This window comes from Phyllobates terribilis, unplaced genomic scaffold (assembly GCF_046119375.1).
Source record: "Phyllobates terribilis strain yellow unplaced genomic scaffold, ASM4611937v1 Scaffold_3__8_contigs__length_932513732, whole genome shotgun sequence".
Taxonomy (NCBI): domain Eukaryota; kingdom Metazoa; phylum Chordata; class Amphibia; order Anura; family Dendrobatidae; genus Phyllobates; species Phyllobates terribilis.
This window is the reverse complement of record NW_027362763.1, coordinates 174,977,274-175,000,794: the sequence shown is the minus strand read 5'-3', so window position 1 is coordinate 175,000,794 and position 23,521 is coordinate 174,977,274.

Below are 23,521 nucleotides of genomic sequence, written 5' to 3'. Positions count from 1 at the left end.
AAGCTGGGCAGGTCTCAGAAAACTGTCCTAGAACATTGACAGTGTTCCCCTGCCTCTGCTGGATTGCAGTTGCGTCTCTCTCACCTGTATGCCTTAGTTGGGCAGCGAACTGTGACCTCTGCCGCTACCGTGTTCAGATGGGAATTTTTTTAATAGTTCTGCAGCAAGGGCCTTCTGGTACTGCCCCATTTTTGTAGACCTCTCCAACTCAGGAATAAGAGAGTGAAAGTTCTCCTTGTAGAGGGGGTCTAAAAGTGTCATCAACCAGTAATGACTGTCACCCAACATTTTGACAATGCAAGGGTCACGGTTAAGGCAGCGTATCATAAAGTCAGCCATGCGTGCCAGACTGGTAACTGGCAAGACTTCCGTGTCCTCACCAAGATGACGACTGATAGTGTTGAGCGATCACTAAAATGCATGGGTGCTCGAAGCTCGGGCCGAGCTTACCGTGATACTCGGGTGCTCGACCCGAGCAACGAGCCCAATGTTAGTCTATGAGAGACCCGAGCATTTTTGCGGCAGCACCCCCGGCAGTCTGTAGAAAGCCTAAATAGTGCTCAAAACGATAGTGACAGTGCTCAAAAGACAAGGGGGCAGCATGGGGATCGCCCCAGGAAGCATTTCTGACCCCCAGGTCACTGCTGTCAACAACGTGGTCAGAGGTATTAAGCCACTTTTGCGGGCTCACAATAAAACGTTCAAAAACGAAACTGAAACGGTTTTCCTGTGAAATATGTTAAGGAATTTCCTTTCCAGGGTAAAAACTTGTATATAAGGTAAAATAAATAACCAAAAACAAAAATACTCCTCCACACCTTGGGCTATGTTCACAAGTAGCATTTTTCATGCGTTTTTGCACTTTTGTATTGCTTTCAACCGTGACAAATGCGTTCACCGGGAAATGTCATTTTAACATTTTACAACCTTATCTGGCCATGTGCTGTGTGACACATGCATACAGTGCTGAAAAGACAAGGGATCAGCATGGGGAAGACTACTGGAAGCATCTCTGACCCCCAGGTCACTGTCTAAAAGTGTGCCCATCAGAAGTGATCCTTGCCGCATCAGAAGATGCAGACTTGCAACTATCCCCGTGCAAGTCCTTGTCCCATGGCAGTGTTCAATTGTGCCTCCCCCATTCCTTGCAATGCAAGCAAAAATATGCAGCCAACCACCCACCCACCCGCAGGCTGCAATACCATACTGCTAGCTTTCACTTGAAATGGGCCTTTTAGTTTGGAGGAGGCCGAAGCTGGCCACTACCTCATGGCCGCTTCGGCAGCGAGGTATCCATACTCTGTCCCCAGCCGCCCGGTGGCCGGGTGTCCACGCTCGGTCCCCAGCCGCCAGGTGGCGGCCAGGTGTCCATACTCGGTCCCCAGCCGCCCTGATTTCTCCTGTCACCCTCCCCCACACTTTTCTTAGCCTGGCCTGCTTTAGGGCAGCATTGGACGAGCCCACCAGAGAACCAGACTCCTCCAGTGGGCCCTGGCTTCTCCATCAGGGGAGTTGAGAGTGCCTAGGTGAGGAGCATGATGATGATGATAGAAGTTAGCATCTGCTTTGTTTTCTTGGAATGCAAGCGCATGTATGTAGTAGCGGCTAGGCCTGAGGTGGTCCGCGTTTTGGCGCATATCCTACCTCCTCCGAGGATTGCTGGATGTTTTCCTGCTACTATCCCAGTTCTATGACTCCCGTTAAAACAAAGCTTCAGGTGATAAATGATGGATGAGGTGGTGGCAAAGGAGAAAGAGCAGGAGGAACAGGGACCATTCACATCAATATCAGGCCAGTCAACCAGATATGTCTTGTAGGATATGTTTCTGTAACAAAAGGAGCGGTTCGGCTACACAGTTATAGGGCATACAATGAGTGCAATGCCTACCAAAAATTTCGAGCCACTCCAATGCTCCTTGGAAATGACATGGAGGTCAGAGGGCGTTAACTAAACCTTTTTTTTCGATTTATAGCAACTGGGTCTCCCGTGCACTGTTGGTCTAAACAGTGAATGGAAGGCTTTGCAAAAATTATGAGGAACTGCAATGCCCCTTACAAGAGCCATGTGTGGCACCCCAGGGGTCTGGTCACCACAGTAATAGAGATATTACGTCGGAGAGCAAGTGGGAGGTTTCCTGGTCAGCAACCCTTAAACATGCAACATCCTCCTGCCCCAGTCCTGGGAGGGGAGAATTCTGCCCTTATAAACTGGATCTGGGGCGGGGTTGAGTGAGTCAGAGAACAGTCAGAGTCAGAGTGAGAGCAAGGGAAAGAAACAGCAAGGAGCTCTGTAGGAGCTAGGAGCTAAAGACCAGCGGCTGGAAGCTGAGCAGAGCTCGCCCTGGCAGAAGACAATAGGAACCGGACACAGGAGTCCGAAGCTGTGAGGACTTATATATCCAGCAGCAGAAACCAGCCGGCAGGGGATTTCAGGTCCTCTGGCCATAGAAGCCCAGAGGCTCAGTCACAAGCAAGGGACCAGCACTGCCGTCGTGGAGCGGAGGCTAACAGAAGGCCCCAAGTCACCAGCCATACGGGTGAGCACTACACGGTACACTCAGGGACGTGGGCTACTTCTACCCGCGTACAGCAAGGTAGCCAGGAAGAGTGCAGACAGACGAGGAGGCCTACAACTCCACCTGGCCAGGGGAACTCCTGCTTGCTCACAGACTGACCAGGCCTCTTATGCTAGCCAGTACTCCTGGTAGGGTCTACAAAGACTCTGAGTCGTTCCTGCTGCGCTCGTGCACCATCACCCCCATCATCCACACTCACTGCCCTGAGGCTATACTCCTCCCGAGGGGAGTTATCCCATTCTATGCTGCGCACACAACACCAGCCTCAGCGGTCTGCCTCGCAGCGGTGGTACTCCCTGAACGCAATCCACGGGTGGCGCAGTCGGACAATTAACCTCAAAACCTAAGAAAGACTGCCGCTGGTTTGACCAGCCTGAGCCACGGGACCGGGTCACCGCCACGGAGACTACAGACCCCAGAGACACGGCACCGGGTATCCCACACACGTGTACACACGGCCCAGGGGGCGCGTCACATGCAGTACAGCATATTACAAACATAAGTCCCATTATTGGGAAGTGGGTGTCCCATAGTATTTGCTTATGCCTTGCAAGCAAAAGCTGCCAAAAATTAGGACGGAGCAACTTGCAATGCCCCTTACAAGAGCCATGCAGTACAGCATATTACAAACATAAGTCCCATTATTGGGGAGTGGGTCTCCCATAGTATTGGCTTATGCTTTCCCAGCAAAAGCTGCCAAAAATTAGGACAGAGCAACTTGCAATCCCCCTTACAAGAGCCATGCAGTACAGCATATTACAAACATAAGTCCCATTATTGGGGAGTGGGTGTCCCATAGTATTTGCTTATGCCTTGCAAGCAAAAGCTGCCAAAAATTAGGACAGAGCAACTTGCAATGCCCCTTACAAGAGCCATGCAGTACAGCATATTACAAACATAAGTCCCATTATTGGGGAGTGGGTCTCCCATAGTATTTGCTTATGCCTTGCAAGCAAAAGCTGCCAAAAATTAGGACGGAGCAACTTGCAATGCCCCTTACAAGAGCCATGCAGTACAGCATATTACAAACATAAGTCCCATTATTGGGGAGTGGGTCTCCCATAGTATTTGCTTATGCTTTCCCAGCAAAAGCTGCCAAAATTTAGGATGGAGCAACTTGCAATGCCCCTTACAAGAGCCATGCAGTACAGCATATTACAAACATAAGTCCCATTATTGGGGAGTGGGTCTCCCATAGTATTTGCTTATGCTTTCCCAGCAAAAGCTGCCAAAAATTAGGACGGAGCAACTTGCAATGCCCCTTACAAGAGCCATGCAGTACAGCATATTACAAACATAAGTCCCATTATTGGGGAGTGGGTCTCCCATAGTATTTGCTTATGCTTTCCCAGCAAAAGCTGCCAAAAATTAGGATGGAGCAACTTGCAATGCCCCTTACAAGAGCCATGCAGTACAGCATATTACAAACATAAGTCCCATTATTGGGGAGTGGGTCTCCCATAGTATTTGCTTATGCTTTCACAGCAAAAGCAGCCAAAAATTAGGATGGAGCAACTTGCAATGCCCCTTACAAGAGCCATGCAGTACAGCATATTACGAACATAAGTCCCATTATTGGGGAGTGGGTCTCCCATAGTATTTGCTTATGCTTTCCCAGCAAAAGCTGCCAAAAATTAGGATGGAGGAACTTGCAATGCTGGCACCCTGGTGGTATAGTGGTGGTGTAGGCTGAGGATAAGGAGAAGAAGAATAAACTGCTGAAACGAGGAAGCATATACCCATGTGTGGGTGTGATGCGGTGCATGTGAATACACCTCCCGAAATAACACAGTGGATTTGACTTTATGTTACTCTGCTGTCATTTGGTGGTGATGAGAAGTCTGGCCCAATCCAGCCCTTGTTCATTTTGATAAGGGTCAGCTTGTCAGCATTGTCAGTTGACAGGCGAGTGCGCTTATCAGTTATAATTCCCCCAGCGGCACTAAAAACACGCTCCGATAACACGCTAGCGGCAGGGCAGGCCAGGACCTCCAAGGCGTACAGAGCAAGTTCATTCCAAGTGTCCAGCTTGGATACTCAATAATTAAAAGGCACAGAGGAATCACGGAGGACGCTGGTACGATCGGCAAGGTACTCCCTCACCATCTTTTGAAACTTTCCACTCCTTGTGAGAGTACCCCGCGCCTCAGGGCCTGTAAGCTTGGTGGGTGTCAGAAAACTGTCCCAGAACGTTGACAGTGTTTCCCTGCCTCTGCTGGATTGGAGTTGCATCTCTCTCGCCTGTACGCCTTGGTTGGGCAACGAACTGTGACCTCTGCCGCTAGCGTGTTCAGATGGGAATTTTTTTAAGAGTTCTGCAGCAAGGGCCTTCTGGTATTGCCCCATTTTTGTAGACCTCTCCACCTCAGGAATAAGAGAGTGAAAGTTCTCCTTGTAGCGGGGGTCTACAAGTGTCACCAACCAGTAATGACTGTCACCCAACATTTTAACAACGCGAGGGTCACGGTTAAGGCAGCGTAACATAAAGTCAGCCATGCGTGCCAGACTGGTAACGGGCAAGATTTCCATGTCCTCACCAAGATGACGACTGACCATGCTCTCCTCCTCCTCCTCCTCTTCCTCCTCCCCCCTGTCCTCAGGCCACCCACGCTAACCGACGGTGTGACACTTGTACAGGTAAACCGTCTACAACGCATGATAGCAGCTCCTGTTCTTCCTCCTCCTCCTCCTCCTCTCCCTCATAGTCCCCCAATGCACGTTGGGATGAGATGAGGCTGGGCTGTGTGTAATCGCCCGCTATGGCTTCTTGATCCATCTCATCATACTCTGGCTGCACTGCCTCCTCTTTAATTCTCTGCAGAGAGCGTTGCAAAAGACAGACAAGTGGGATGCTGACACTAACGATGGCGTCATCGCCACTCACCATCTTTGTGGCCTCCTCAAAGTTTGTCAGGATGGTACATATGTCAGACATCCAGGTCCACTCCTGAGGTCTTATGTGTGGAGTCTGACCTGAATATCGACGGCCTTGTTGCAGCTGGTACTCCTCAACTGCTCTCTTCTGCTCACAAATCCTTTGCAACATGTGGAGGGTAGAGCTCCAACGTGTGGGGACATCACACACCAGTCGGTGTGCCGGAAGCAGCAAACGCTGCTGCAACACAGCAAGGGCGGCGGAAGCTGGAGCTGACTTGCGAAAATGAGCTGACAGGCGGCGTACTTTCACGAGCAGATCTGGCAACTCAGGGTACGATTTAAGAAACCGCTGAACCACGAGGTTAAGCACATGAGCCAGGCATGGTACGTGTGTGATCTCACCTCGCCTCAGAGCCGCCACCAGGTTACGGCCATTGTCACACACGACCATGCCAGGATGTAGGTTCAGCAGTCTCAGCCACAGATCTGCCTGCTCTTTCACAGCTGTCCACAACTCACAAGCAGTGTGAGGTTTATCACCTAAGCTTATGAGTTTCAGCACAGCCTGTTGCCGCTTGGCAGAGGCAGTACTGCAATGCTTCCAGCTTGTAACTGATGTGGTGATATCTGAGATGGAGTCTGAACATGAGGAGGAGGAGGAGGATGCGCAGGAGCTGTACACTGTGGGGGCAACTCTGACTGACATAGGGCTCGCAATCCTTGGTGTGGGGAGGATGTGTTCCGTCCCAAGGTCCGACTGGGTCCCGGCTTCCACTATGTTTACCCAGTGTGCCGTCAGAGAGATGTACCGTCCCTGGCCACAAGCACTTGTCCACGTGTCCGTTGTCAGGTGGACTCTCCCAGTAACTGCGTTGTTGATGGCACGGCAGATGCTTTGGGACAGTGCTTTGTGTAGTGCGGGGATGGCACATCGGGCAAAATAGTGTCGGCTGGGGACCGAGTACCGAGGGTCGGCCACCGCCATAAGATTGCGGAAGGATTCCGTCTCCACCAGCCTAAAAGGCAGCATTTCCAATGCAAGCAGTCGTGAAATGTGCGAATTTAGGACTGTGGCCTGTGGGGCATTAGCTGCGAATTTCCGCTTTCGTTCAAAGGTCTGGGATATGGACAATTGAACGCTGCGGTGGGACGTGGACGTGGACGTTGATGCTGTTTCTTGAGAAACTGCCATAACAAGTGAAGACTGAGAGGAGGGGGCATCTTTACATGCAGTATGGACAGGGGATTGCCTTGCACACACAACAGGGGGTTCTATTGCACGCACAACAGTGGAAGAAGCAGTGGTGACACCCGCTGACACTGGTCGTGGACCCTGGGTTTCGCACCACAAAGTCGGATGCTTTGCTGCCATGTGCTTGATCATGCTGGTGGTGGTCAGGCTGGTAGTTTTGTCACCCCTGCTGATGCTGGCATGGCAGGTGGAACATATGGCCTTTTTGGGGTTATCAGCAGAGTCTTTAAAAAAATTCCAGACTCTGGAAGACCTACCGCTTGTACTGGCAACGTCCCTCGTGTTGGTGTTACGGGGAACGGTTGCCTGCCTTCTGTCTGAGGCCACCACACTGCTTCTTCCTGCCTGTTGGGGTACTCTGCCTCCCTCCCCCTGTGTGCTGCTGGCCTCACTCTGCATGTCCTCCTTCCACGTTGGGTCAGTTACTAGATCATCCACCACCTCCTCCTCTTCTACTTGCGCACCACGATCCTCCTCCTCACTTCCTGGCAATTGTGTCTCGTCATCGTCCACCTCTTGTGACAGATTGCCAACGTCGACTTCCTGTGGCCGTGGCTGTTCAAATATTTGGGCATCGCAACATGGGATCTCCTCTTCCACCACTTCAAGCGTATCAGGCGAGTGGCCCAAATATGGAAATGGACCAGTGAACAGCTCTTCAGAGTGTCCAAGTGTGGGATCACTTGCTGTCTGACGACACTCGGCATGGTGGGAGGAAGGAGCATCAGGGTGAGGAGGAGTATGCGGTCGAGACTCATGGCTAATAAAAGTTGACCGTGTGGAAGACAGACCGGAGGTGGTGGTGCCCAGGTAACTGGAAGTATTGTCTGCTATCCAATTAATAACCTGTTCACACTGATCAGTTCTCAATACTGGTGTTGTTCTGTGCTTCCCTAGTAATTCGGTCAAGAAGTGGGAGCGAGAAGATGTGGCTGTTGGTTGTGGCACATTTTCACCTTGACCATGGCCCAGTCCTCTGCACGAACCATCACCAGAACGTCCACTTCCACGTCCCTTGCCACGCGCCTTGCCCATTGTAAATGAAGTAAAATAGCTTACACTTGCACTATCAATGGAAAAAGGGTAATAAAGAGTAGATTAGAACCGTGGGAGAGGAAAACCACAGTTATTGTTTACTGGGGTATACCACACTTTTTTAAATAGAGATATTTGCGGCTGAACAGTGAGCGACACACTCAAACTGCTTTTTTTTTAGATACCAAAGGCCCAAAACTGGATAGTACAGCGATTTGACCCGTGGTACTGCGAAACCACACTGGGATGTCGGGCCTACACAAGACTATTTTCAACAGATATATTTTTGTGTCACAACAGTCAGGAGACACTACTGTTTTTCTTTACGGAAAAAACTACCAAAAGCTGAATAATAGAGATTTTTTACCGTGGGATGGCAAAACCACAGTTATTGTTTACTGGGGTATACCACACTTTTTTAAATAGAGATATTTGCGGCTGAACATTGAGCGACACACTCAAACTGCTTTTTTTTTTAGATACCAAAGGCCCAAAACTGGATAGTACAGCGATTTGACCCGTGGAACTGCGAAACCACACTGGGATGTCGGGCCTACACAAGACTATTTTCAACATATATATTTTTGTGTCACAACAGTCAGGAGACACTACTGTTTTTCTTTACGGAAAAAACTACCAAAAGCTGAATAATAGAGATTTATTACCGTGGGATGGCAAAACCACAGTTATTGTTTACTGGGGTATACCACACTTTTTTAAATAGAGATATTTGCGGCTGAACAGTGAGCGACACACTCAATCTGTTTTTTTTAGATACAAATGGCCCAAAAGTGGATAATACAGAGGTTTGAACCGTGGAACTGCAAAACCACACTTGTATTTCTCGGGCCTACACCAGACTATTTTCAACAGATATATTTGTGTCTGAACAATCAGGAGACACTATTTATTTTTTACGGCAAAAAATGCCAAAAGCAGGATAATAGAGATGTTTTACCGTGGAACAGCAAAACCACAGTTATAATTTACTGGTGTATACCAGACTTTTTTGAATATATATATATTTGCGGCTGAACAGTGAGCGACACACTCAAACTGTTTTTTTTAGATACAAATGGCCCAAAAGTGGATAATACAGAGGTTTGAACCGTGGAACTGCAAAACCACACTTGTATTTCTCGGGCCTACACCAGACTATTTTCAACATATATATTTGTGTCTGAACAATCAGGAGACACTATTTATTTTTTACGGCAAAAAATGCCAAAAGCAGGATAATAGAGATGTTTTACCGTGGAACAGCAAAACCACAGTTATAATTTACTGGTGTATACCAGACTTTTTGAATATATATATATTTGCGGCTGAACAGTGAGTGACACACTCAAACAGTTTTTTTTAGATACAAATGGCCCAAAAGTGGATAATACAGAGGTTTTAACCGTGGAACTGCAATACCACACTTGTATTTCTTGGGCCTACTCCAGACTATTTTCAACAGATATATTTGTGTCTGAACAATCAGGAGACACTATTTATTTTTTACGGCAAAAAATGCCAAAAGCAGGATAATAGAGATTTTTTACTGTGGAACAGCAAAACCACAGTTATAATTTACTGGTGTATACCAGGCTTTTTAAAATATATATATATTTGCGGCTGAACAGTGAGCGACACACTCAAACTGTTTTTTTTAGATACAAATGGCCCAAAAGTGGATAATACAGAGGTTTGTACCGTGGAACTGCAAAACCACACTTGTATTTCTCGGGCCTACATCAGACTATTTTCAACAGATATATTTGTGTCTGAAAAATCAGGGAGACACTATTATTTTTTTTTTTACAGCAAAAATTGCAAAAAGCAGGATAATAGAGATTTTTTACCGTAGAACAGCAAAAGCACACTTCTGTCTCTCTGGCCTACACCAGACTATTTTCAACAGATATATATTTGTGTCTGAAAAATCAGGGAGACACTATTATTATTTTTATACAGCAAAAAATGCCAAAAACAGGATAATAGAGATGTTTTACCGTGGAACATCAAAACCACAGTAATAATTTGCTGGTGTATACCAGACTTTTTAAAATATATATATTTACGGCTGAACAGTGAGCGACACACTCAAACTGTTTTTTTTAGATACAAATGGCCCATAGAAATGCAAAACCACACTTCTATTTCTCTGGCCTACACCAGACTATTTTCAACTGATATATTTGTGTCTGAAAAATCAGAGGCACACTTTTTTTTTGGGGGGGGGGGGGGGACACCAAAAGGTTAATAAGATGGGTATTTGTACATTGTGAAGGAGGAAAAAAAAAAGAGGATTTAGATTTAAAAAAAAGGATTTTTCCTGGCCCCCGGGACCTGGAGCTAAGTCCAGCAATTTCAGCAGCAGGAGCAGCACACAGGAATGTAAGGCTGAGTTTGCTGGTATAACCACTGGGTCTTCTATACAGCCTGCCTGCCTGCCTGATATACCTGGGATGGATATTAGTCCTGAGAAGGACTGTTTGTTTGATCTGGCAGCCTTTACAGACCCTACACTAACTATTTTGCAGGATATATCTCTCCCTAAATCAGCAGCGCTGTCCCTACACTGTCTGATCCGGAGCGACTGTGTCCAAGATGGCGGCGCCCAGTTTTAAATACTCGAGGTGACGCTGTGCGGCCAGCCAATCACTGTAATGCCCACAAACAACATGGCTGCGGCATTACAGTGACTGGCTGGCAATCCCTGCATGTTCATTGGCTCTGTAAAGAGCGCCAAACATGCAGGGCGGAGACCCGAGCTCCCGCCCGAGTAACCCGGAAATGCTCGGTGCTCGCCGAACATCCCAAGTAGAGTGATGCTCTGGCGAGTACAGAGCAGTGTCGAGCATGTTCGCTCAACACTAGTTAGTACCCACAGTTATTTTAGGGTGACTTTCACGACGGTCAATGTCCACAATAATTACTCCCTGTGACGGTAGTTTAACTTTAACAATTTTAATGGTCATCTCCTTGAACCCCATCTGCGGCACGGGCAAGCCATTATTGGCGATGATGCTCAAGTTACTGTCTGGATACCACGTTATATCAGCATCAGTCCAATACTGCTTAAAAAGTACATAAGGGATAGTGGTTACTTGCGACCCAGTATCCAGCAAGGCGCTCATGGGGATACCGTCCAGCACCACGGGTAAAACTGGGCGCCCCACAACGTACTTATTACGCCAATTGTAAGGGCCTGGTGATCTTATGCCTGGGGGTTGGCCCTCTGCCCCAGGTTGGAACCGTTTAAATGACAGTACCTGGAAATGTGTCCGGGCTGGTTGCATCGACGGCAAATGGGCTGTCCATCCTCTGCGTAGTGGTCTGTGGGCCTCCCTCGGAACGACGGGATCCTCCTCTGTCGATGCCACGGGACATCCTCCGGACTTGAAGCCAGTTCGATGGGTCTTGATGGGTCCACTTGTAACGCCTGGACGGTCTTGGTCAACGCCGCGACGCTCCTGGTCATCTCCTGGACTTGGTGGTGCACATCTTTCGACGGGGCTTGGTTCAGGGCCCGTGCATCAGCCCCCACAGAGTCCATAGGGGAGGGCGCTGCCTCCTGGTGGTAGGTGAGAGCAGGACGTCGGGGGTTTATAGCGCCACTGGTTGCGGGTTCACGGAGCACCCTTATGGCCCTGTCCTTAAATTGGGCAAAGGTCAGATCAGGGTTCTGAAAGAACATGAGGCGCAGTTGGGCCCTGTGGGCGCTAGACAGCAGACCTTCTATGAATTGTTCTGTTAGTAGTTTATCCATTTCCTGCACACTGCCAGGGTCAGTTTGTTGGATAGCCCTCAAGGCTTCCTGCAGATTTAGGGTATAGTCTCTGATGCTGTCCTGTGCCCGCTGCTTACATCCATAGAACCTCATTTTAATTTCAACGGAGGTACGTGTGTCAAAGGTACCCCGCAGCCGGGCCAGAATACCCTTTACAGTTCTTTTCTCCTCAGCGGACCATGACTTTACCTCCCGCTGGGCTGTGCCAGTTAACTGCCCTGTCAGTATGCTAACCTTCTGTTCCTCTGTCAGGGGGTAAACCTGGAACAAACTGTACAGCCTTTCCTTAAAGTCAGTTAGGGCATGGGGCTCCCCTGAGTACTTGGGCAGCCAGGCCACTCCAGGGATGTAGGGCAGGGAAAGGGGCATCACCGCTGCTGCAGCTGCGTTGGTGGTATTGGGCGCCTCTGTATCCGACATCTTCCTCCACCCTAGTTAAGCGCGGCCTACTTTCCGACGATCCTCTTCTGTAGGCCGCAGCTCCGCTGCTGCTGCTCTGGATGAGGACCTTGCGTCGCATCCTGATGACATCAGCGTCGCTCTCTCTCCCTTCCAGGACCTTGCGCAGCGTCGGTGCGTGGGGCGGAGCTTCGGATCTCGCGCGGTTTGGACGTCCACGCCCCTCTTCTTCCCGCGCGGCGTCCTGAAGATGGCATCTGATGGCGGGAAAACGGCTGAAGATAGCGGGAACCGACGGAAGATGGCGGGAGATGGCTGGAAATGGCGAGAAACGGCTCCGGATGGCGGGAAACCTCTTTTCAGGTACGTATACAGTCTCTTTCAGGCACGCAATACCCGTTTGTGGTGGGTTGGTTACAATCCTGCCGACTACGCCAAAGCTGACTCACCCCCTGGGCCGTGGGGCACTCGAATCCGGGCAGTAGGGGAACGATGGGAGTAGTAGTGGCAACCCGGTTCCGTGGCTCAGGGTGGTCAGGTCAGTGGCAGTCCGTTATGTGCTGTCCGACTACGCCACCTGTGGATTTGTGGTCATTAGGAACTGCCGCTGCAGGGCAGACCACTGGGGCTGATGGTGTATGCAGCTGAGGTGGTGTGACTCCCCACGGGAAGAGTGCAGCCCCAGGGCAGTGTAGTGGATGGTGGGAGTGATGGTGGTGAGAGTCCCAGTGCGGCTAGTGCTGGAGGAGCAAGGAGCACACAGACAACAGGTTGCAGTCCAGGGTCTTTACTAAACAGATAAATTGACCCACAAACAGTCCCGGCTAGGAGGGGACCTGGATGTCTGAGAGCAATTGGAAAATTGGCCCTGGTCAGGGTGAGGGTGTAGGCCTACCGTGCTTTCTGTGCTCCTTCAGGCTATCTCCTCCTTATAGGGTAACAGCCCACGTTTCCGAGCTTTCCGTGTACTCTCGCCTGTATGGCCTGCGACGTGGGTTCCTTTCTGCTCCCGGCCTGGTACGGCTTTCCTGGTCCCTTCTATTGTGGCAGGGCCTTCAGGCTTCTTAGGCCAAGGAATATACAGTCCCCTGCGGACTTGTTATCTGCTGTGGGATGTGGAATCCTCCCAGCCTCAGACACCAAAGTCTGGTAAATTAAGTCCTTTATCTGCCAAGACAGGCTCACTTCGCTTCTTGTCTCTGGCTTGTGGCTCTCCTCCTGCCACACTTCCTCTTAGGTGCAATACAGCTTTCTGTCCCTGCTCTGCTCCGGGACACGTCTCAGTACTGAGACTGGTCATCCAGTTCTCTCTAACCCTGCCCCCAGCACCAGCTTTTATAGGGGCAGCCTGCTCCCCCTACTGGCCTGAGACAGGAGGTACTGCATGCTAATGTTCCCCTGACTAGAGGACCTCCGCCTTGCTCTCAGACACAGCTTTAATATACTTGTGGCATCCAGGCCAGGGTGACACAATACCACCAAAAAATAGCTCTTTTCAGAGCTGAAGGCACACAATAAAGTCAGAGTACGGGGTGGGAGAGATTTTGTATTACGTAGGGAGAGGTTAAAGTGTTCTTCCAGTGTCCGTCATAAAACAGCTCTTGTCAGAGGCAAAGCAATATTTTTCCAGCACACACAGAAGTAGCATTTTGTGCTGCCTGTTTTTTTTTTTTACCACCGGTCTACTTTCCCTGCTGTTTTAGGGGTGAGAACCTGCCTTCTGTCCATATTAGTCCACTTTCATTGAGTGCCCTACACAAAGCAGTAGTCCAAACATTTCCTACTGCCTGCTACAAAGCACACAACAGGCCTTTTAACCACTATTTTGGGGTGTCAGCCTGCCTTCTGTCCATATTAGTCCACTTAAAAAATCATTGAGTGCCTTAAACAAAGCAGTAGTCCAAACATTTCCTACTGCTTGCTACAAAGCACGCACCAGGCCATTTTAACCACTATTTTGGGGTGTCAGTCTGCCTTCTGTCCATATTAATCCAGTTAAAAAAATCATTGAGTGCCCTACACAAAACAGTAGTCCAAACATTTCCTTCTACCTGCTACAAAGCACGCACCAGTCCATTTTAACCACTATTTTGGGGTGTCAGCCTGCCTTATGTCCATATTAGTCCACTTAAGAAATCATTGAATGCCCTACACAAAGCAGTAGTCCAAAAATTACCTTCTGCCTGCTACAAAGCATGCAGCAGCCCATTTTACCCACTATTTTGGCTGTGACAGCTAGCTTGGCTTGTGCCATCAACATGCTAAAAAAGCCTGTTGTTAAGGGACATGGACATGGACGTAGTATTGTCAGTGGTGCACGAGAAGGCACTCAGTTTGTGTCAGGTCAGAAGAAGATTGATGCATCCACTATGTTCCTGGAAATATTTCCCGATCTGGAACATAAATGCGTGTGGAAGCCAGCAGAGCAAGAGCAGATTCTGTCTTGGATAGCAGACAAGGCCTCTACGCATTTGTCAAGCAGCAACAAATCTTCCACTACCACACAGTCTACTGTGGATACACAGAAGGTTGGCCCATCCAATCCTGAAGCTGGTTCTCCTTCCTCCAGTCATTATTAGTCACAGGAGACATATGACCCCAAGCTCGGCCACTCCGAGAATCTGTTTGGTACCTATCCTTCCATTGGCTCTAGCCTATCACCGTGCAGCATTGAAGAGGGACAAGAGAAGGTGGCATACGTTGATGGTCAAGTATTTGAGGACCTATGGCTAGAAGAAAGCCACTTGGGGGAACGTCATTTACTGTCTCCCAAGGTGGAGGCTAATGATGATGAGACACTGATGTCTTCAGGTCAGCCTACAATGTCAACTGGGAAGGAGGATGAGATGGAAGCTGAGGGGGTCAATGATGAGTGAACTGATCCGACCTGGACCGTTTGCATGCATAGCCATGACAGCAACACAGAGGAAGATGGATATGTAGCACCAACACAGGCATCAAGGGGTCGTGGTTTGCCCAGAGTGAGATCTGCGTCAACTGTTCCCAAGAGCACCCCTGCTGTGCGCCAAGTCATGGCAAGGGGGCGTTCAGCTGCTGTGTGGAATTTTTTTCTGAAAGTCCTTCAGAGAAAAACATTGTAGCCAGTAGCATCTGCCATATCAAGTTGAGCAGAGGCCGGGGCAAAGGCAACCTAAGCACCACCAGTATGCAAAACCACATGGCAGTCAAGCACTGCAGTAGGTGGGCGGAACACCAGGGTACCAAATCTGCGTCTGCGGGTCAAACCAATGCCATGCCGCCTGGGCTATGTCCTTCAGAATCTGCTATTCAGAAAGTAGGCACTCATACCTTCTACCCACAAGCTGCGGTTGCTCACACACAGTTGCTCACACACAACAAACATCAAGCACATCCACTTCCTTTTTCCAGCAAAGCGTCCAATTGTCTGTGCCTGAGAGCTCGGAAAGAAAGTTTAAATACCCAGCCACGCACCCACAGGCACAAATACCAAACTCACAGACTGCCAAATTGCTAGCTGTGGAGATGTTGCAATTTAGGCTTGTGGGAACACAGTCTTTCCGTGATCTCTTAGCTGCCCCACGATACAGTGTTCCCGACCGCCACTATTTTGCTCGGTGTGCCGTCCCTGCATTACACAAGCACGTGTTAAACAATCTGAACCGTGCTCTCACCAATGCCGTAACCGGAGACGTCCACCTAACAACAGACACCTGGACAAGTTGTTGTGGACAGGGATGATACATTTCTGTCACGGCACACTGGGTGAACCTGGTGGAGGGTGGGACAAAGGCGCAAACTGGAACATCACACATCCTACCCACGCCAAAAATAGCGGGCCCAATTTCTGTCAGGGTTTCCGCCTCTTCATATTCCACTTCCTCTCTCCCCTCCTCCTGCTCCTCATCCTCTGCTGAATTACCCTCCCCATCACTGCCAAGCCGGGGCCTGTGCAGCAGCGCATCGGCAAAGCGGCAACACGCTCTGCTGAAGCTGATCTGTTTAGGTCAGAAAGCACACACTGCAGCAGAGCTTTAAAACAACAGACCGATCAGTGGCTCTCCCCTCTGCACCTCCAACCCGGTCTGGTCGTCTGCGATAATGGGCGTAACCTGGTAGCGGCTTTAAAGGTCGGCAAGCTGGTACACGTGCCATGCATGGCTCACAAGCTGAATCTAGTTGTTTAGAAATTTCTGAAAACTTACCGTGCAATGCCGTACCTACTTGAGAAGGTGCGGCGTATTAGCGCCCACTTCCGCCATTCCTCTACCACTTTTGCTGCTCTCACAGCGCTGCAAAAGCACTTGAATTTTCCAAGTCGACTCATTTGCGACCTGTCCACGCGGTGGAACTCCACCTATCATATGTTGGTGAGGATTAGTGAACAACAGAGGGCAGTAGCTGAATACCAGCTTCAGCATTCCCATCAGACTGAGAGTCAGCCACCACGCATAAGAACTGTCGAGTGGGTGTGGACCGCTGACATTTGTGAGGTTCTTGAGAACTTTGAGTACTGCACCAACCTCGTGAGAGATGATCAGGTTATTAAAAGTGCAACCATCCCGCTGCTGTGTCTCTTGAAACAATCACTGCATAATCTCAAAGCGGAAGCTTTGAGTGCCCAGCATGTTGGTATGGAGCCAGATTTCCCAATGGGTGTTACTACCCAGCCCAGCCAATATTTTGAGGCAACATTGGGTGATGAGGAGGAAGATGAGGAGGATGAGGAGGTAGAGGACTTGTTTTTCTGTAGTTTTTCTGTACTTCCGAGGAGACTCGTAATGCTACAGAGGGGACACCCAACCCAAGCTTCATGTTTGTCCAAGCTGGGTGGGCTGGAGAGGATGAGGAGGAGGCAAGTCAGCATGAGGAGAGGATGGGTACTCTTTCTACTGTTGGGGACACAGAACATTTGCCTTTTTGCAGCTTGGCCCACATGGCACAGTTCATGTGTAAGTGTCTGTGGCAAGGCCCTCGCGTGATACACATTTTATCCAAAAACCTATATTGGTTGGCCACCTTTCTCAATCCACGGTACAATGAGACATTTCCTTCTCTCCTTTTGAAGTCACCAAAGAGTTTTACAATGGAATCGTTCAAGAGGGCTGTTGTAGATCAGTTGCTGAAAACATCACCCTCAGACAATGCCGGTGGCAGAGGTACCGGCTCTTTTCAGCACCGAGGATAATGGGAAGAGACACGAACACCAGCTCCAACAGAGGTGGAGAGAAAATGTGCACAAATTGAGCAATTTTCAATAAACCAGCACAACAGCAAGGGCTATCTATGCCTGTAACAATGCCAAGGAGGGATAAGTTGCAGAACATGGTCAAGGGGTACTTAAGTGACCATATGTGCATCTTCTCTGACGCTTCAGTTCTCTTTAATTATTGGGTGTCTAAGCTGAACATTTGACCCGACCTCTCCTTATATCCCTTGGAGGTGCTGGCCTGCCCGGCTTCTAGTGTGGTGTCTGAGCATGTTTTCATTTACATTGGGGCAATCATCACTGATAGGCGCACATGCCTCTCCACGGAAAATGCATATAGACTTACTCTAATTAAATTCAACAAGGCCTTGATATCTCCACAGTTTGTAATCCCTCCAGATGACAGCAATCCAACCTAAATTCGTCACCCCCATCCAATAAAACCCCATTTCCTTCCTTCGTCAACCCATTTTACAAACCTTATGCACATTGTGCAGTGTACAAACCAGGACAGTATTCCTACTCCAGCCTAACTACTATTTGTGATTGGAGGCCCTTGGGATGGTGGCTACCTACGTCAACCATGACTCAGCCCATAGGGCTAATTTTTACAAACCCTATGCACATTGTGCAGTGGACAAACCAGGACAGTATTACTCAGGGGTCCGGTTGCCACAGTGGCATTGCCTCCCTCACAAGAGGTGATGCCATGCCTGGAAGCAAGCAGGGGTCCCCTAATCAGGTTTTACTAAGCATGCAACACTTTCCTGGCTCCAGACCAGAAAGGGGAGTTCTTCCCCTTAGCAACTGGGATCTGGGGGCGGGGTTAGTGAGACTTAGTGTGAGGAGTTGAAGTCAGGACATCGACGAGAGAGGAGCTGGGGAGTGGAGCTGCGTGGCAGTTCACCCCAGAAGAAATCAGCACAGAGGAACCGGACACCGGAGTCCGCGGTTGTGGGGCACTGAAGGCCCAGCAGCAGAAACCGGAGGGCAGGAGACTGCAGGTCTCCTGGCCCCACCAGACGCCCGGAGGCTTAGCAGCACCGCAGGGCCCAGCACCGCCACATGGGAGCGACGCATCAGCAAGGCCCGAGCTGCCTGCCAAGGACGTTGTACTCAGGGACGAGGGCCACAGCACAGCTACAAGCAGCAGGGCCAGAGAGATTAATGCAAAAGGGAAGGCCTACAACTCCACCTGGCGAGGTGGATTCCTTACTTGCTTCCAGGTAGCCCGGACTTCCACTTCTAGCCAGCACCCGTGTCCCGGTCTGCCTAATCACCGCAAGTAAACATAAGAGGAAACCACCATTGAGTTGTGGACTGATTATTAACTGAGCCATCACCCCTGTACTACAACGCACAGCATCCCCTATAACATCTACAAAATTTCTACACTGCCCTGGAACTAAGCTCTACCTGTGGAGAGCCAAACCAACTCTGCTGCATTAAACACCAGCTTCAGATGACCTGCGCTGCAGCGGCGGCTACCTATAGCCGCATACCACAGGTGGCGTCACAAACAGCATACATAAAAGGCTATAAAATTCCCCTTTTTACTGACCGCCCTGGGTCACGGACCGGGTCACCGCCACTGTGACATCACCCCTAGCAACGACCGGCCCAGTACCGAGTACGCCACGGCCAAGGGGGCGCGTCATATGCATATTGTGCAGTGAACAAATCTGGAATTTACAGTGGTCACACCAAACTGATATTTGTCATTGGAGGCCCTTGTCACAGGTTGTGCCACATTGTGACTGAGATAGGGGATATATATTCAATAGAAATGCACTGTCAGTCACCCTATTTGGCAAACAACATGCCTGGTTTGTGCCACATTGTGGCTGAGATAAGTGATACATATTCAATAGAAATTTACACTGACTATTGATGACCAACTGATAGCCCTCTGAAAACTTGAATTGAGGGCCACAACTACTACAGTACTCCATCGTAGATAATGTTTGACAAGGGAGGCCTTTGTCATGGAATCTCCCTGCACCTATGACACAGCCCCCAGGAGTAATTTTTGGAAATACGATGCACATTCTGCACTGGACCAAGTAGTACAGTATCAAGAAGTCTTCTCTTCCTATATAATCTGGGGAATATTGACAATCAAAATCTCTGAGCCATTTGGAGAAGCTTCTCCAACCCATCTTGGAGGGGGGCACCATATATCCTTTATACATTGACTTGCACAAGTGATAGATTTGAGCTCGTCATCCAGTTGACTAGTGCAGCTTTATTTTTCTGGTTCACAGAGTGCAGGGATACCTGAGGATCGCAGACCACACTCACTGCTACCTTCTAGTTCTCCATGTCTCTTGGCCTTTTTCTCTTTAGTCTCTACCCTTTATTGAGTAAAATAATAGAGTGAGAGCCCTACAATATGAATAAGTGAGGGCACTCTCAAATGTATTGTACACAAGAGGGACCTGCAAAATCTCTAGAGGGGGGCATTTCGAAATTTACCATATGTTACAGGGCCACACGAGGGCTCTCACAAAACTCAGCTTTCCTGCCTACTGCCGGGCCTCTGAACATTTGAATTTAGTGCCGCAGTATCACATGGTGGTGGAGGAGGAGGAGAGTCAAGCCTAACTCTGCAATGGGCACATTGTAAACTGCTATTGAATATGTATTCCACTATCTGAGTGTCAATGATAGAGGGACCGCCAAAATGTCTAATGATGGAGCTGTACCTCCAAAATGCATGTTACAGAGACACCTGAGGCCTCTCAGGTCAAAGATCAACTTACCTACTAGTACGTTCTAGCTGTGCTTGTAAAGTGCTGGGGAATAGCGAACTAAAAATGATGTATGACAGAGGGACCTACAACATGTATAAGTCAGGGCCTTCCCTATTGTAAAAGGTGAAAAAAAGCCAAAACATTATGTGTGAACAAAGGCTAAAAGGGTCAACCATGACTCAGCCCATAGGGCTAATTTTTACAAACCCTATGCACAATGTGCAGTGGACAAACCAGGACAGAATTCCTACTCCAGCCTAACTACTATTTGTGATTGGAGGTCCTTGGGGTGGTGGCTACCTACGTCAACCATGACTCAGCCCATAGGGGACATTTTTACAAACCCTATGCACGTTGTGCAGTGAACAAATCTGGAATGTACAGTGGTCACACCAAACTAATATTTGTCATTGGAGGCCCTTGTCACAGGTTGTGCCACATTGTGACTGAGATAGGGGATATATATTCAATAGAAATTTACACTGACTGTTGATGACCAACTGATAGCCCTCTGTAAACTTGAATTGAGGGCCACAACTACTACAGTACTCCATCAAAGATAATGTTTGACAAGGGAGGCCTTTGTCATGGAATCTCCCTGCACCTATGACACAGCCCCCAGGAGTAATTTTTGGAAATACGATGCACATTCTGCACTGGACCAAGTAGTACAGTATCAAGAAGTCTTCTCTTCCTATATAATCTGGGGAATATTGACAATCAAAATCTCTGAGCCATTTGGAGAAGCTTCTCCAACCCATCCTGGAGGGGGGCACCATATATCCTTTGTACATTGACTTGCATAAGTGATAGATTTGAGCTCGTCATCCAGTTGACTAGTGCAGCTTTATTTTTCTGGTTCACAGAGTGCAACCATACCTGAGGATCGCAGGCCGCACTCACTGCTACCTTCTAGTTCTCCATGTCTCTTGGCCTTTTTCTCTGTAGTCTCTACCCTTTATTGAGTTAAATAATAGAGTGAGAGCCCTACGATATGAATAAGTGAGGGCACTCTCAAATGTATTGTACACAAGAGGGACCTCCAAAATCTCTAGAGGAGGGCATTTCGAAATTTACAGTATGTTACAGGGCCACACGAGGGCTCTCACAAAACTCAGCTTTCCTGCCTACTGCCGGGCCTCTGAACATTTGAATTTAGGGCCGCAGTATCACATGGTGGTCGAGGAGGAGCAGGGTCAAGCCCAACTCTACAATGGGCACATTGTAAACTGCTATTGAATATGTATTCCACAATCTGAGTGTCAATGATAGAGGGACAGCCCAAATGTCTAATGATGGAGCTGTCCCTCCAAAATGCATGTTACAGAGACACCTGAGGCTTCTCAGGTCAAAGATCAACTTACCTACTAGTACGTTCTAGCTGTGCTTGTAGAGTGCTGGGTAATAGCGAACTAAAAATGATGTAGGACAGAGGGACCTACAAAATGTATAAGTCAGGGCCCTCCCAATTGTAAAAGGCGAAAAAAAGCCAAAACATTATGTGTGAACAAAGGCTAAAAAGGTTATTTTTTTTTGTTTCTTTGGTTTATTTTGCCTTATATACAAGTGATTGTGCAGGAAAAACAGCTTCTTAACCTTTTTGGCCTGTTAAATGCAATTTTGGTTAGGTTTGGTAGTTGTTCTTGTGTGTTTGTAAAAGCGGCGTAATTCTGCCACAAACTTATTCCCAGAAACCATATGTGAGTCAGAAATGCATGCAGACATATTCTCCAGGCTCTTCCCATTTTGTTTCATCACTTTTCCATCCATTTCAGCCTTTTCCTCAGGCCCCCAGACCACTTTGTAGGGTCCAGCAGAAAATTACTCGCATTTCCCATTGACTTACAGTCTATTCACTATTCGGAACGAATACGCGATTACTACAAAGTACTCGTTACGAGTATAGTGATTACGAATATTACGGTACTCGCTCATCACTAACGTCAAGCCTCCGTCCATGATACAGGCGAAGATGCTTCCCACCCCGCACCTGTCTTTTCACACTTGCAACCATCACAGTCAGAAACCTTGTCCACATACTTGTCCCAGTGTAGAGTTCAGTTGTCCCTACCCCAGTCCTTGGAACGTAAGCACAAATACACAGCCAACCACAGGCCAAAATACTAAACTTCCACATATATCAACTACTTGCACTAGAAATTTTGCCTTTTAGGCTCATGGAGGCGGAAGCTTTCCGCAACCTCATGTCTGCGGCTGGCCCTCGGTACTTGGTCCCCAGCCGACACTGTTTTTCCTGATGTGCCATCCCCACCTTATGCATGCAGAACATTACCCGTACCCTCACTAACGCAGTTACTGGAATGGACCACCTAACCACAGACATGCACATTTCATTGACAGCACCCTGGGTTTATATTGTGGAAGCCGTAACCCAGTCAGACCCTGGGATGGAATATGTCCTCCTGACGCAGAGGAATGCGGGCTCTGGGTCAGTCGGGGTTGCCCCCACATTCTGCAGCTCCTGCACCTCCTCCTCTTCGGCCTCCATCTCCAAAATGACCATTGCAACACTGCCTCGGATAAGGGGTAACAGGCTGTGCTGAAGATAATATGCTTAGGTGATGAATCGCACACTGCTGCAGAGTTGTTGAAAGCTATAACAGAACAGGCAGATCTGTGGCTCTCACCACTGAACATACAGCCAAGCATGGTCGTGTGAGACAATGGCCGGAAACCTGGTGGCGGCTCTGAGGCTTGGCAACCTCGCACAAGTAGAATGGCTGGCCCATGTGGTCAACTTACTAGTTCAGGGGTTTCTCAAAACCTACCCAGATCTTCCAGAGCTGCTTGTCAAAGTACACCGCGCATGTGCCCATTTTACAGAGTTAGCTACAGCTTCCGTCACCCTGGCAGTGCTTCAGCAGCATTTGCAGCTTCCAGCTCACCGACTGGTGTGCGCTGTGATCACATGTTGGAAATCAACTTTGCAGATGTTAGGAAGGATTTGTGAGCAGCAGAGGGCAGTTGTTGAGTACCAGCTTCAATACGCCCGTCGTTATTCAGGTCAGCCTCCACACCTAAGAGCTGATGAGTCGGCATGGATGTCTGATATCTGTGCCGTCCTCCAAAACTTTAGAGACACCACCAAGATGGTGAGTGGTGATGGCACCATAACTAGTGTCACCATCCCACTTCTCTGTCTACTGAAATGCTTGCTGCTCACAATTAAATAGGAGGCATTGCAGGCAGAGCAAGGAACTATACAGAGTGATGCTACACAGCCCAGCCATATATCATCTCAATGCGGATTGGGTAATAATGAGGAGGAGGATGAGGAGGAGAACATTGACAGTCGTCCTCTTGGTGAGGACAGAGAAGTCTTCACTGTTGGCAGTCTGGCACCCATGGCTGAATTTATGTTCTACTGCCTTTACCATGACTCTCGCATTGTATGCATTTTGAACAACAGTAATTACTGATTGGTCACACTTAATAATAATAAATGTTATTTATATAGTGCTAAAATATTCTGCAGCACTTTACAATTAAGTAGGGACATGTACAGACAATACAAACAATACAATGTATCACCGTTCAACAGTTACAGGTGGAGTTAGAGCCCTGCTCGCAATCTTACAATCTATATGAAAATAGGGGGACACAATAGGTAGAACATGGTCATCAGCCAGTATCTGTCTAAAT